Genomic DNA, 15,875 nt, shown 5'->3' with positions numbered 1-15,875 from the left:
GGGAAAGAGCTCCATGATATCTTTTCCATTGCTAGTCACCGCTAAAGATTTCCAACTTTCTTTTTATGCACATATTAGTAAGTGCATTTGTGGTTATTAATCAAGTTCTGAATTGAACAACAATAAAGCATTTAGAATTTGTATTGTAATTGCGGTAAATGTGCAGATTAATTTGAGGAACATTAGCATCTTAAAATTGAGACTTCCCCTCCAGGAATATGATATATTTCCATTTTGCTCAGATCTATTTTTATGTTTCTTCATCAAATTTTGTAAGTTTCTTCAGCTAAATAATTCCTATTACTTGTTAGGTTTTTCCTAGGTATTAGTAGTTTATGTTGCTGAAATGCTATTCCTTTCTCCAATTGTAATTTCTTATAGATAATTTTCTGCTTAAGGAAAGTGTTCTACTATTATATATTTATTTTGTATCCGCCAATTTCTGTGATCTGTCGGATTAATTTCAATTGTTTTCAAGTGATACTTTTGGTTCTTCCAGGTATGTATACATAACCATCTTCAAATGATGATTTTTTTACATTTCTTCCTTTCCAATATTTATAACTTTTTTCCCTTTTTTTTCTGCATGTGTTATATTGACCAGAACTATGTTGAGCAATGGTGGTGCTTGAGAACCTCTTGTTCTTGTTCTTGAAGAAAATGGGGATACCTCTTATGAAGTTTCATCATTTAGTGTAACTTTTGCTGTTTCTGATATATTTTATCTGTTTTTCAAGGTTATTTTTATTTATGTTTACCAGTACTGCACAAAAAGTAGTAGAAGGAAATAATATCAGTGAGTAGAGGTAAGTCACAAGATCTGTGGTCTTGGTAGCCCACAAAGAGTGAGGAATCTGCTAGGTCAAAAGATCCTCTAATATAGTCTTCATCAGACTAAGGCTATTTTCTTTTACACTTAATTTAATTTAACCAATAATAATTCATTAAATTATAAATATATAATTCCTTACTGCACAGGCAAAGTTTCCACTATTCCTATTTTACTAATAGTTTTTTTTTTTTAATTTAGGACTGGCTGACTCAGTTTATCAAGTGCTTTAATTGTAAGATTTATTTTCTCCTTCAGTTTGCTGTTGCAATGAATGATGTAGATAAACCAGTCTCCCTTTCACTCTAGTCTCCTTATACTTTATTCTCAATACCTCCCCCAAGTTCAAACTCCCCACCCACTTCCCCTTGTTTAGAGTAAATGCAAATGTCCTCACTACAACTGACAAGGCCCTACTCTCTTCAACCTTATTACCTTTCTGCCTCATCTTCTACTGCTCTCTCTCTAGCTCAGCGATCCTGGCTTCCTTGATGTTCCTGGAACATACTGGGCTTGTTACCTTCACAGAGCCTTTGCATTTGCTTGTCCTCCTGCCTGGGATATTCTTCCCCCAGATATCACCACACTTATATCCTTCACTAACTTCAGATCTTTACTGAAAGGTCACCTTTCTAGTGATGCCTTCTCTGGCCACCCTATCTGAAAGTTTAACCCGTCTCGACTTTTCATATCTCTTTGCTTTAAAATATTTTAGTATGTATCACTAACAGTATAGTATATATATATATATAGTTTATTTACTTGTTTATTGTTTGTCTCTCTCACTACAATGTAAGGGCCACATGATTTAGAGATTTAGGTCTGTTTTATTCACCCTTGTAACCACAGCATGGAGAACAATGCATGGTATGTAGTAGGTGCTCGGTAAATATGTTGAACAAATGAATAAAAAAGAAATGGCTTTCCAACATTGCACTTACAACAACTCTCTTGCAGTCCAGAAATAAAGCCAGTTGGCTATGCTGCATTAGCAGATTTATTAACTCTCAAATAAATGATTAGCTAAATCAGGGTCTTGTCATGTGACAAGATGTGGAAGACATTAATTAAGATTGCTTTGAGTGGCATGTATAAAACTCATTATGCAGTGAGAATGATTGTTTATGAAACATGCCTTTTAAAAAAATAATCTTTTTTTCTTAAATGAAAATAGTTCTATCATTATTTTGCCATAATAAAATTTGGGCAAAAAAAAAGAAACAGAATACTGCTAACAAGAAAATAACAGGGCTTCCCTGGTGGCACAGTGGTTGAGAATCTGCCTGCCAACGCAGGGGACACGGGTTTGAGCCCTGGTCTGGGAAGATCCCACATGCCGCGGAGCAACTGGGCCCGTGAGCCACAATTACTGAGCCTGCGTGTCTGGAGGCTTTGCTCCGCAACAACAGAGGCCGCGATAGTGAGAGGCCCGAGCACCGCGATGAAGAGTGGCCCCCGCTTGCCACAACTAGAGAAAGCCCACGCACAGAAACGAAGACCCAACACAGCCATAAATAAATAAATAAATAAATAAAAGAAAATGACAAATCCATTCCTACTCTCTGCTTCTTTTCCTGACACCCCTTCCACCATCCCCATTTACAGGTATTTTCAGGACTGCAGAGGTGAACATTAAGGATTCCAAAGAAAAAAGGTGGAGGGAGCACGGGAAAGGATGGGGCCATTCCCCAGAGAAGCAGTAGAATTGGCCAGTAGCCCAGGAGAAAATACTGCCCCTTCCAATAATCAAAGACAACACGTTTGTTGGATGTGCAAAGACTAGAGAGAGCAACAGTGTCCTGTGTGGTAATGGTAGTGGTCGGGGGTTGGGAGGGGGCGGGTCACCCTCTGCTTTGCCAATAATAGGAGGGGAAATTTGGGACCCCGAACTCACCCGTGACGTAACTTCATGTGACTAGGAGCCTGTGTGCTGGTCTATCCAGATAGCGGTTCTTGCTCAGGTAACCGGCTCCCAATTTATTTTGAGGTGGCGTGGCTGTGGGCAAGGAAAGAGGAGGACAAGAGGAAACCCGTCCTGATTCCTGCCGGTCACGGTGAGGGTGGGTATTGATTGGAGACTCTTGGAGTGAGGGTGGAGGGTAGCAGCACGACTTTCGAGTTTGGAGGCGCTTCTCTATTTCTCCGCGGAGACATCTGAACCCAGCCCCTTTTTCGTGTTGTGCCTTGTAAAAGGCAGCTGAAATGGTTGGCGTGGGTGACTCGAGCGGGCGGAAAGGAGAGGAGGAGGCGGTTATCGGGGAGTGGAGCGCTGGGGGACGGTGAGGTGAGAGACAGGCCTGACCACCTGGACAGAGAAGGAAAGGTCCGGGTTTGAACCCACGTTCGGGTGTTGGTGCGTTCACCGCATTCCCCAGAGCACTGAGTACTCATTGTCTCCTGTTTGTTCCTATCTGGTTCTGGCTTTGGTCTGTCCCTGTCTGCTGGTCCATCTATCAGTGGCTTGATGATGCAAAAGAAAAAGAAGCTCAACGCCTCATTTCCTTCTTCCTTCCTCCGCCCCAAACACCCCCGCCCCCTTGACTGCAGTTTCAGACTCCTGCGTCCCAGCGACTCTCACTAGCCTGAGAGTCCCCTGAGATCCTCGCTCCAGCTGCAGCATGGGCAGCGCTCAGAATTTGGGCTTGATGGCAACAGGCCTGGTGGTCGGGGCTGGCTCCTGGTACTACATATACCGACTGACATTGGGAGAGCAGAATAAGAAGAGGCCAGCTGATGCAAAAGACATTAATCCTGCCTACAAAATGTTTAGAAAATACAGAAAACTGTAAGGAAGAAAATAAAAATAAGCCACCAATTACTATTCCTTGTCTTTCTATCTTTGTAAGAATGTGGTTGTGTTTAACATTACTGCAATTACACTGTGTATGATATCCTGGAATTATTTTTTTCAGGTTACATTGCAGGGTATGCCTTTTATTAGTTAGTGAAAATGCTTCATAAAGTCTTTTGACAGATTGTTTCGTAATAACAGCATAATCATAATCTTCTCCTTTTTTTTTTTTTTTTTTTTTTTGTGGTATGCAGGCCTCTCACTGCTGTGGCCTCTCCTGTTGCAGAGCACAGGCTCCGGACACGCAGTCTCAGCGGCCATGGCTCACGGGCCCAGCCGCTCCGCGGCATGTGGGATCTTCCCGGACCGGGGCATGAACCCATGTCCCCTGCATCGGCAGGCAGACCCTCAACCACTGCGCCACCAGGGAAGCCCCCATAATCTTCTCCTTTTGTCGGCCTTTCATATGGGAAAGAAATATTAGATATCTTAATTTTCTGAAAAATAACCGTATATAGAGAAAATCTACATAGACTTACAAGAGGATGTCTTTCCACACTAGTTATAGCTGTGATATCCATCATCCCAGATTCCAGAATGACCAGTTAGGCAGCTTCTGCTTGGCATAGAGATCATAGGAACTTGGTGAGCCTGGGAGCCCTGGGTAGGATCCAGACTTCCAGGGGCATCATATGGCCAGCAGCTTTGAGTTCCTCCTCTTTTCTTTGGGCTGTCAGGGAGCAGGCCAGTGGTCTCATCTATTCAAGGGACTCAGAGACCTCTCCCTTTTTCCATTGAGTGAGGGAAGAGATTTCTTTTTAGTGTTAGGGAAATCCTTCACTCCCTGAACTTCATTTTTCACAATGGATTTGGGGTATGGAGGAAATAAAATCTGGGAAGTCCTGCCACAAACTTTCTCTGAGGCAAGGAAGTAGAGAAATGGCTGGACTGAGAAAGGGAAAGCAGAGAACACAGACAGCCATAGAGATGAAACATAAATTAATAGACTTGTGTCTTAAGTCGAGTTCCCTAGAAGCGGAGCCTGCCGTGGGGATTCTTCTGAAAGTAGTTTATTGAGGGAGTGCTCTCAGATGAAACGTGTATGGAGATGAAGAGAGCAGGATAGGACAGGGGAAGAACCTAGGCATAGCTGTAGTTCAGCTGAAGTGTAACTTCAGCTTGGGCCGAGGGCAGATCTGGGATGTGAAGGGCCCCACAGAACTGATCCATTGTGAGACAAAGGAGCCAGCCTTTTGTATCCACTGACCGAAAGCCTTGGTGTGTGGGTGAGTTGGAGTGAGAGAAAAGGGGTTTTAGCTCCAAGGTGTCCTCTGACAAGGGTGTGACTGTGAATCTTTAGCAACCAATGTTCATAGCAGCTTAGGGGGATGGATGTACTAGCCCAGTAAGTGGAATCTGGACAGGGCATCAATAGTGTCTACTACTTCTACTATAACTAGCCAATCTGCATTATTTTTTTTATAAACCTATCATTGTTATTGTATAATATTATTTTTTTCCTTAATTTTTAAAAAAAGTTTTGAATTTTATTTTATTTATTTTTTATACAGCAGGTTCTTATTAGTCATCAATTTTATACACATCAGTGTATACATGTCAATCTCAATCCCCCAATTCAACCATTCTGCATTCTTATGATGAAAATATGCTTCCTATCCATGTGATCTTCCCATCAGGAAGCCTTAACTTCAGCATTACTAGCTGTGGAGTTATTTCATGGGTGCGGTCTATCAGGAAATGCCCAGCTTCTCCATAAACAAAACAAAAAGAGGAGAGTGCTCGTACTTCTCTAATCTTCTAGTGGTTGTCTCAGAAACACTCTCCCTCAGAGGCTAATTTTCTCTCTACAACCTGAGTAAGAATCAAATCTCCTCCTTCAATGTACAGATTTTGGAGGGGCGCCGTGTAGCGCGTAGTTTAGCACCTTGCAAAAATGTGTTCTGCCTCTGAGATTGTAGGCTAGTACAAAGGTTGAGGGATGTTTAGATATAGGATGTATGGCTCTGGCCCATTTAGAACAGGCTTTGGTAGGTGTTAAATTGACTGCCATACAACTCTCTTCCAAATTCTTGAAACCAGCAGAGAAGTTACTAGACGAAGGGCAGGTGCTATTCACCTAGACCAGATGACCCAAGCAGAGGTGGGAGGGTGTCAAGGCAAAGGGACCTTGTTAGCCTGACAAATGGGTTGCCCATTAATTTAACATCTATGTGATGGCCCTGGGTTCCTGGGAATAGAAGGTACCTTGGAGGAATTTAAACTTTGAGCCCTCATCTTGCTAATATGAAAAAAAAAGCAGCCTCATTTATTTTTGTGGTTCCCTTACTCCTCGAGTGTTGTCAAAATTTGGGATCAGAGTGTCAGAAAGGTAGGCCTATTCACATAGTCTGCTGAGACACACATTGTCCCAGATTGCAAATCCATTTGAGGTTTCAAGGCTCTGGTGCTTCTGCTCTATACTAGAGGACCAGAAATCTTTGTCAAAGCTGGAGTTGCTGAGCATCTCATCATGGCTGTCCTATCTGAGACTTGCCACATCACTGAGGCACTCTTGGGGCAGGGCACAGGTGTCTCCTTGTTTAGGAGTCCCTCATTTCTTCATTTTCACTAACCCTTTCCCAGAACAGAGGAATTTTGTGTGTGTGTGTGTGACTAGGGAGAAATTCCTGTCTCTTTAAACCATAAGTTATCTTGCTCAACTTGACAGATGAGGTCAAGAGGAGGTAAGTAAATTAAGCAAGACCCTATAGATACTGATGGGTCATTGGATAAGTTCTTTCTCATTTACAAAACATATATCTCATTAAAATAATTAAATACTGAGAAATTGCACTATAATTCAATTTTCTTCCCTCTCCTAACCCTAACCAGTTTCACTTATAATTAAAAGTCATAGCTTTTAATGTTGTGACATAATAAAATACTACAGCACACTGTAGGATATTATGTAAAAGTCTGTTTACAATGCCTACATGACAAGGATTCCCAAGTCCCAGCTAATGGCCTATTTTTATTCAGTGTGCTCATTTCTCTCACAACCATGTTTTCGTAATTCAAATCGGCTATAAGGTCTTTAATTAGGAAACCTAACTTACATTACGTAAAGGGTGGTTGGTATTAATGCCATCAAAATCAGGAGCCACTATCACCTGTATTTTTTTTAAAGAACATACCAACTTGGTTGAGATGCCTTTAAATTTTGTTTATCCTAACAGTGGGTGATAAAAGTGATAAAAATTGATAAGAATGTGTAAGAAGGTTTGTGCTAATGATAGAGCTTTTGGTGATAAGGAAAAGAAAAGCCATTACTCCTGAACAAATGCTCCACGTAATCAAAACCTGAATTTGTCATTGGAAGTCTATGTTTTATAGCTATACACATATCGCTTTAATAAAACCTTTATTATTGAAATTCCTGCAGCAAATATAAATTTGCTATTGCAAGTATCAAGTTTTCTAGACTTAATTCCATTTTCCCCTCTGAAACAAATGTTTTTTAGAGGAGAATTTTGAAACTGTTGGTTCCTTTGAAATGCAAATGCCGCTTCACAGGAGAGCAGGGTGTACTTGTGAGTCTTGTGAACAATTTGGTAACCATGACAATCCTGACTACTAAGTGGAGAAGAGCCTTTCTGTTATCTCCATCTAGGGGCCCCCAGGGATCAGAAATCCAGAGAAACATGTTTCACCTATTTTAGTTTTATTTTGAAGAGTGAGTATAGAACTGGTTTACTGGTTGACCATCCAATCAATATCTCATTAAGAAAGATGCTGGGACTCCAACCAAATCTGCTGGAATATGAGAACTTCCCATGTCATATGTTGTAGTAGATGAGATGGTATTTTGAGAAAGGGAAACCTAACCTTTGGCTTTCAGAATCAACACCCAGAACTGCTCATCAGGCTCTAACTAGCCCTGTGGCTTTCTCTTCATCTAGAAAGTACAAAGTTTATTATAGATCATGAATACAATATGCTTCTCGGGCACTCTTTCTTCCTCCTGATGCCTGGCATAAAAGCCGTAGGATGGCAGGCTCCAGATTGTCCTGGAGCAAGAATGATAAAACTAGAAATAGTAATAATAATAATAATAAAGATAAATGTAATGAAAGCTTTCTATGTGTTATCTATTTCAATTTTTATAAAATCTCATTGTGGATAGGTATTAATTTACAGATGAGAAAATAAAGACTCAGAGAAGTTAATCAACTTTGATAATGTACACAAAGCTAGAAATTAGTGGAGTTAAGAGTCTGAACTGACTCCAAAACCCACGCCCTTCACTACTAGTTTATGCTGCATCTTAATGTACATGTTCAGGAAGTCCCTGCCAGCAGGCTCTGACAGAGAGAACTGCACAAACAGCCTGGAAGAGGAGGGGAAAAAAGAAGAAAGAAACTGCCTTCCTCAAAAGAGGAGGAACACCAAGAGCCCTCAAATACAGCCCAAAGAATTCAAAGAGAGGAAAAGGATGACACACCCTTCCTCAGGCCACCCCACCTCCAGATACACAGATACACAGTAAATAGGAAAACAAAGTAGTGAGGAAAGAAATGATACTGACTTTGGGATATTACAAAAGTCCTTCTTTTCCACACTATGTGATGTCCATTTGGCTTGTGCTGTCTGAGCCTCCAGTTTTCTCCTGGTTCCCATTTCCCTTCTCCTTCCTCTAGCCAGCTGATTGACTCACAGGGTCTGAGGCTGATGATACCTACATCTTTATCTCCAGGACAGACGTCACAGCCCAACTCCAGACCCATATCATCAACTGGTCACTGAAGAGCTCCATTTAGACAACTCACCAACTCCTAAAACTCAACTTTTCTCAACCTGAGCTCCTCCAATTGCTCCTCAGACTGTTCCTCCTCCTCCCTGCCCTGCCCTTCTCCCTCCCCCTCCTCCTCCTCTGAAAGGTCTCACTCTCAGTGAAGGGCACCAACAACACACTCTGCTGCCCAAACCAGACCCCCTCCTCTGCCTCACCCCCACACCCCATCTATCTACTTCTGAAATATTTCCCATCATCCCCCTCTTCCCAGTCACCACTTCTGCCAACCTTGCCTGGCCATCTCTCTCCTGGATGACTACAGCAGCTCCTAACTGGTCTACCCGCCTCTGCTATGGGGTGGGGTGGGGAGAGCTCCAACATACTCTGCAGCCAGAGATCTCCCTCCAATCTGTGTTCCTCCATGTCTCTCAAACACCTCAATGGCTGGCTTCCCACTGCACTGGGGATAAGTTCCAAACAGCTAAGCTTTCCAAAGCCCTGCCCCTGTCTACTCTTCCTTCTTCACTGCTTTGGCCATACTGAACCTTTTCATGTTCTCTGAATGCACCATGCTGTCTCTCATCTCCTAGCTTTGGCACATGTTGTCCCTTTTGCCTGGAACACGCTCTTTCTTCACTTTCATCTGGCTGGTCCTCACTTAACCTTGACTGGCATGTTGGGTGTGTGCATGTTCTGCTGTTGTACCTGGGCAGGCAGTCCTTTGATTGTGTCTTACAGTCTACTCTTCAAATCCACTGTGGCTGGGTTTACTTGTTTAGCTTTCAGATGGAAACCTCATTTCTAAGCTCTTCAATGTGTGTATGTATGTATGTGTGTCTATATTTCCCTCCTTAAAAAAAAAAAACCTTGGTTACAGGATGATTTAATAATTTATTGCTAGAGACTGAGTTTAGCCCTTTGTCTCTAGCCATGCATTCCTTTAATCCTCTAGCATACTTTCTCATTATTCATCTTTATTGATGCCCAATAATATCTGTGGTTTTATATTTTTTATCAGAATTGCATAATAGTTATGAATTTGGACTCTCCAGTCAGACTGCCTAGGTACAAATCTTTTTTTTATTGCTATATGTATCACTTTAAACAAGTCATTTAACTTCTTTGTGTTTTTTCCTTATGTGAAAAATTAGGATAACAAACATCCTTTCTCACAGGGTATAATTGAGTGTAGAATGTTTAGAGCAGAGCCTGGTACATAGTAAGTGCTCAGTAAATTTAACTAAAATTGTCATCCTCAATGCTGCTTTCTCTTGCATATGCCTTTCCTTCTCAGAGAACAGAACAGTTACTCTCTCTGCATTTTAGACTCTGTAGCCATTAGGTCTACTCCAATTGTATTTTTTCAAACATACCTTACTCTCTTAGCTTCTCTCCCATTTATAAATTGAGAGTTAAGATTATTACAGCTTCAAAGACCAAAAAGGAATTAAAAAGAACTGGTCAGTGCTTAATGGAGAAAACACTAATTTGGGAATTAATTGTTCCTATGATTTGGGACATTATGAATCTAATGTCTGTCTGGGGTGAGAGCAATAGAAATTCACCCTACAAATAAAATTGGATATGTAATATGTTTTTGGTTTATTTTATTGAAGTATAATATTAATAATCACAGTGAGGTCTGTTAATAAGGTCTAAGTACTCAAGCAAAATCTCTCCCTCCTACCATGTCCTAATTACCTGACATTTTAAGTTAGGATGCTTTTGAATGACCAGCCAGCTGCAAAATAGGTTTCTTTTGTTCCTTCCATTCCCTGCTAATTGAGTTAGAATAATCACATCATTATAAAGCTTCTCTCGGCAGCCAGCTCACAGGAGGAGGTGAATGAAGGTGGGCCACAGGATGAGGTATTGGAAGCATGGACTACTACTTACTACTATTTAAACTGCTTCCCTTATCCTGTGCTTCAGTGTATCGAAATGTCAGGATTCTCTGGCAGCTAGGAAACCCTGTCTTCAGGATGTACCTTAGTTCATCAATCATACTGCCTCTTTCAGATTTATGGATGGCTCAAGGCCATATTTATCAAGAAAAAACTCGATATTAAGAGAGGAAAAGAAAAAGAGTGGAAGAGAGAATGAGAATGAGAGAGAGAGAGAGAGAGAGGAGAGAGAGAGAGAGAAAAACTATAGTTAAGTTCATGCTGTATACTTTTCTTTATCCTAAAACTTGGGTCTGTGCCTTGTCAATACCTAGTTAAAATACCATGATTACCTTAAAAATTATGAATTTAAATATTTAAAGACTTTCTAGGGAAGTGGCTGGTAACAGAGGAGCTTGGAGTGGGATTTCGGGACACAGTGAATAGATCTTGAAGTGGGAGGTTTCAATCAGCAAAGATTGATATTAAGACTCGTGTCCTGGAGCTGATTGAGTACTTGGATACTCATTGAGTACTCAATTCTCAACTTTTGTGTGTCTTCGGAGTGGGAATTACTGAGGCCAGCTGGGATCCTGGGGCAGCCACCACCTCTTGCACTCTGTGCTACTTATTTATCTCTTCTGAATACCTCTGCAGTTTCTGCTGCCCTACTTTTGGTTTGTTATCTGCCCAGGGAGTAAGGACCAGATCAAAGTCTGGGTTCCCAATCTTGTCTCCCACTCTTTGATTATTTTCCTATTTTCAATCAGTCTACCTCCACACACCCCCTGATTGTACTGCGCTGGCGGGGGGTGTGTTTCTGGTAAGTGAGATGTATGAAGGGAGAGAGTGGTAGGGGAGCCACAAAAGGAATAGACTTCCAAGTGGGAACAGCTTGACAAGCATGGCCATGAATAAAGAACTGCAAGTATTTGTCCTTCCCTCAAACATTTAATGCTCAATATTTGTCTAGTTTTCTTTCAGGGGAGGGGCTTCTTCAGCCTCTCTCAATCTTCCTTTTTCTATCTCCTTGTATGATTACACTTTCTGTCCGCATATTGATCTGTGGAGAGAGGGAAAATGTAGCTAGGAACAGGTGTCATGGAATTGCCTAAGAGCAAGTCCACAAAGTAGGAAGTAGTAGAAAACCAGGGCCCTGCATCAGAAATAACAGGTATTGGCACTGATGGCCAATGATGGTCAGTCCATAAAGCAGTCTCCAATGTCTCCTGCTCTCTGTGCAACTGTAGATGAAGAATAGTCTGGACATCTCTGCATAGCTTCAACGAGTGTTTGGAACATCACCTTGCACATAAAAAAATAGAACCATGACTCTAGCTGACTGCAAGTCTCAACCAGAGCAGTAAATTAAGATTGAATCCTAATCCAGAGTATAGGATTTGGAGGCAAGGGATGAGGACAGAAATTCAAGGGAAAGGGAGTACAGGCAAATTGGGTTTTGTCTGGGTGCCAGGTCTACTGCTAAGTCCTGTCCTATTAGGACACTGAAAATCTTTATAACCTTCAAGAAGACTCCTGGTTCACACCCCAGATAGCAATCCAGCTGTGTCCTCCTCAGCTTTCTCTCCATTCAGGAACACTAGGCTTGCTTCTCTATCTGAGGCTCCCATACTCTGCCATCCTGCCTCAAGGAAAATCTTACCGATATTCTCCTTGACTTGCTTTTGTTTTTCTTTTTACCTACAGCTTTGAACTTGAATATTTAGATCTATTCTGGTTCCCATTTGCTTAGAGACCAGCCTCAATGACTCAACCCAGTGAAAAGGCAATAAGATACTAAGGCAGTTTAGGAAGTATAACTGAGTATAAAGAAGAAGAAATTAATTCCATGTTACTCTGCTACAATCTAGAGACTTTTTTATGTAGTTGAAAACATTCTGTATAAACAGTCTTAGTTTCTCTTTAACTGGAAACTTCCTGGGCTTCTGGTTGGGTAGAGCAGAGACCAGACATTACACTTGCAGTCATTTATAACTTTATCAGTGTGTGTGTGTGTGTGTGTGTGTGTGTGTGTGTGTGTGTGTGTGTGTGTGTTTAGGAAGGCAAGTTATAAGAGGGGTAATGGTGAGGTGATAAATGTTTGAAGACCACTACCCAGAACAAGGAACTATGAGTTTTGAGATCAGTGCTCTGGGCTGATCTTTTCCCTGCTTCTGATCTGGGCATGGAGACAGCTACTCTACTTTTAAGGACTGCTGCTGGTGAGTTGCTAAGGAGGTGCAGATATAAAGAGTCCCGACCCCAGCCATGTCCTTAACAGTTCATTCATCCACAGGCACCAAGGAAAACACCGGTTCCATAAAAGGCCTACTGCAGATCTTACTGGGGCTTTAGTTCAGGGTTAAGTTCCAACTTGGATATGCGGAGGTTGAAGTCAGAGCTTCTAGAAGGAAGGAAATAGCCTTTATTGAGCCTCAGCTGGATGCCAGTTCATCACATCAGGTTACAATATTCCTTATTAATCCCCAAGAAAATTACTGATTTTCACATATTCCAGCAACAGAGACTTAGTGGGTTTTTTAGGAACTGCAGTAATAAAAACTTCCTCTTCCTTGTTTTCTAGCTGGTTTTTATTTAGTCACAGGAAAGCTATTAATTTTTATGTATTAATCTTGTAAATGGTCACTTACTGAACTGGCTCATTGCTTCTAATGGCTTTCCAGTTTTTTTCTTGGATTTTTCCAGGTATTAAATCATATCATCTATAAATAAAGATAAAATCTGCTTCTTCCTTTCCAGTATTTATATATCCTTTTCTTATTTATTGCACTGAGCTGGTACTTCCAGAACCATGTTAAAATATAATGATGAAAGCACTGTTACCTTGTTTTTGATTTTGCTGAAAATGCTTCTGTGGTGTTTCCTCATTGATGACTGTGGCTTTGACTGAAAATATATTTATCAATTTTATAAAGTCTTTTTAAAAGCCAGGATTAGGTGATAAATATTGGCACATTCCTTTTCTGCATCTTTAAGAATGATCATATGGTTTTCCTCCTATAACTATTATTTTAATTAATGATAGCAATAGATATCTTAATATTGTCACAGGTTTACCCTACTGAGATGAAACTTAACAAACAGTATTATTTTTAATGTAATGTCGGATACTATTTACTAATATTTTATTTGAGATTTTTGCATTTTTAATTTTTTTATTGAAGTATAGTTAATTTACAATGCTGTGTTAATTTCAAGTGTACAGCAAAGTGATTCCGTTATAAATATGTATATATTGTCTTTCAGGTTCTTTTCCATTATAGGTTATTATAAGATATTGAATGTAGTTCCCTGTGCTATACAGTAAGTCCTTGTTGCTTCTCTATTTTATATACAAGATTTTTGCATTTATTCCTAAAGAGTCCAAGTGTTTGATTTTGGAAGTTGTACTGGGAAAATATATTTATAACTTCTATAATTATTGCTAGCATTATAAAAAAGAAAATGAAAGTTTTAAAATTTTCTTCATGCTTCGAATAGTTTAAATAACATGGGAATTATCTGCTTCTTAAAGAACCATTGAAGTTCTAATCTGGGAAGTGGCTTAGTAAAAAACTACCCTGGCAGCAGTGTGCAGAGGAGAGAGACTGGAGACAGGAAAACAATCTGGAAGTTATTGTAATGGTACAGGCATGAGATGAAGAAGGCCTGATACAAAGAGGAAGAGGTGAGAATGCTGGAATTGGAGGCGCTGTTTTGTAAGTAAAAGACACTTCAATAAAAGGAGAGAGAATTTGGTAACTGATAGTGTTGCCAAATAAAATACAGGATGCCAAATATTGAGTGACAGAGTGGGAAGATTGTGTGATCTAATGCACATTTTGAAAGGTAAATTCCCTTTCTCTTGAGCAATTCCAGTGATTGTGTAACTGAAAAAAAATTACTATTTTGAATAATGAGAAAAGAGCAGTGGTGGAAAGAACAACCTTTAGAGTTCACACATGATTTGTTTTATGAGGTTAGAAGTTTAAGTCTGTTTTCTTTTAGAACAGGGACAATGGTAAGACTTTTTATGACACCACTAAGTTTCCTTAAGAAAAAATTCACCTTCCTTTTCTCCTTTCCTGCTCCACTGAAGTAATGAAAGGATGGTAAGAAAGTAGAACAAATGAGCATGATTTTAAAAAGCTGAAATAGTTTTCTGAGTAATTTGGATTACACAAAGGAAGGGTTTCTTTATAGAAGGAGATTTTGATACTAAAATGCTTAAGTCATTTGTACTAATTTTGTGACTTTTTGAAGAATGATGAAAATTTTGAGTGTATAATTCTTGATTGGAGCCGTAGGATTTTTTTCAAATATTAAAGGTGAGTTTTGAGCCACAAATTATTTTCACAATATTGATTAACTTTAAAATAATTTATTTTAAGTTTAAAGGAAAAAATGCAAAATACTCTGCAAATATAACTGTAATTTTCTGAAATAAAAATTATGGGTCTTTGTAAAAGAAATAGTTTAATACTTATTAGTAGCTGCATCTCATTGCAGAGTTGGAGGTATTTACTCACAACTTCTAATTTATCTTGTTTTTTTTTCTGACTTCTTACGTTATTTTATTCAAAGATTACAAGGAAAAGAAATTCAAACATTCAAAAATTTTTAGCTAAATACACTGAACAGTTTTGTTCAGTAAAACTATCTTCTCAATTTAAAATTTTATTATTCATTTATGACAGATTTATCACTTAAATCCAGTGTGACACAATTAACTTTTTCATGCTAAGTGATCTTTTGTTTATTTGTAACTTCTTTGCTATTTCTATCCAAGATAGAAATGTAGGTTTACAGAGACTGCAGTAAGTTTCTAATATTCAGGCTAAGGATGTTGAATATTTAGTCCTTTTGAGATTTTATACTTCATTGACTCACTGAAACCAATGAGTTCAAACCATTTCCATGTACCTTTTATTATTGTCTCAGGTTTCATTCAGAGAAGACTAAGAGGAATGCTTCTCTGCATTTAATTTGGAAATCAATTAAATTCAAAACCATTTGGGAAATAAAATCCCACATGATAAGTAGATGTTTAGAGACCTGACTTGCTGAGAAAAGAGAGAGAGCAACAGAGACCAGAGATGGCACTACTCTTCGTTAAAACACATGCATCTTGCTCTACCTAAGAGTGACTAACCGCCCTCGTATATTACCCCTAGTGTCCTTTAATCAGTTCTGATTTGTTCTATCCACTAAGTGTCAGCAGGGCATTCTGAATGGAATTCCCCCTCCTCTTTCCTAGAGGCTTTCTGCTTTTACTCTTTACCAGCCTAGTCAGTACCAAGGGTTTTATGAAGTAAAATAAGACTTTTGAATCTTCCAACCTGCAGCAGCTACCTGTTGTGTGAGCTGAACTCCTTAACAACAAACCAAAACCAGATGCTCTCAGACTGTGGTGTCCAAGAGAAAGCTGAGTACAGACCAATGATCTAGACAGGGATTGTTTCTTCTCCAGCAGTTATTCCTCTGCTGGAGGGCTCCTGCTACAGCCCAGAGCCCAAGGAGTTTCCCCTACGAAAAGTTCTGCATAGTCTTAGGAAGGAAGAAATACCCAGTATGTTAGCA

Source organism: Lipotes vexillifer, unplaced genomic scaffold (assembly GCF_000442215.2).
Source record: "Lipotes vexillifer unplaced genomic scaffold, Lipotes_vexillifer_v1.1 scaffold152, whole genome shotgun sequence".
In the NCBI taxonomy this organism is placed as follows: domain Eukaryota; kingdom Metazoa; phylum Chordata; class Mammalia; order Artiodactyla; family Lipotidae; genus Lipotes; species Lipotes vexillifer.
This window is presented reverse-complemented; position numbering follows the sequence as displayed.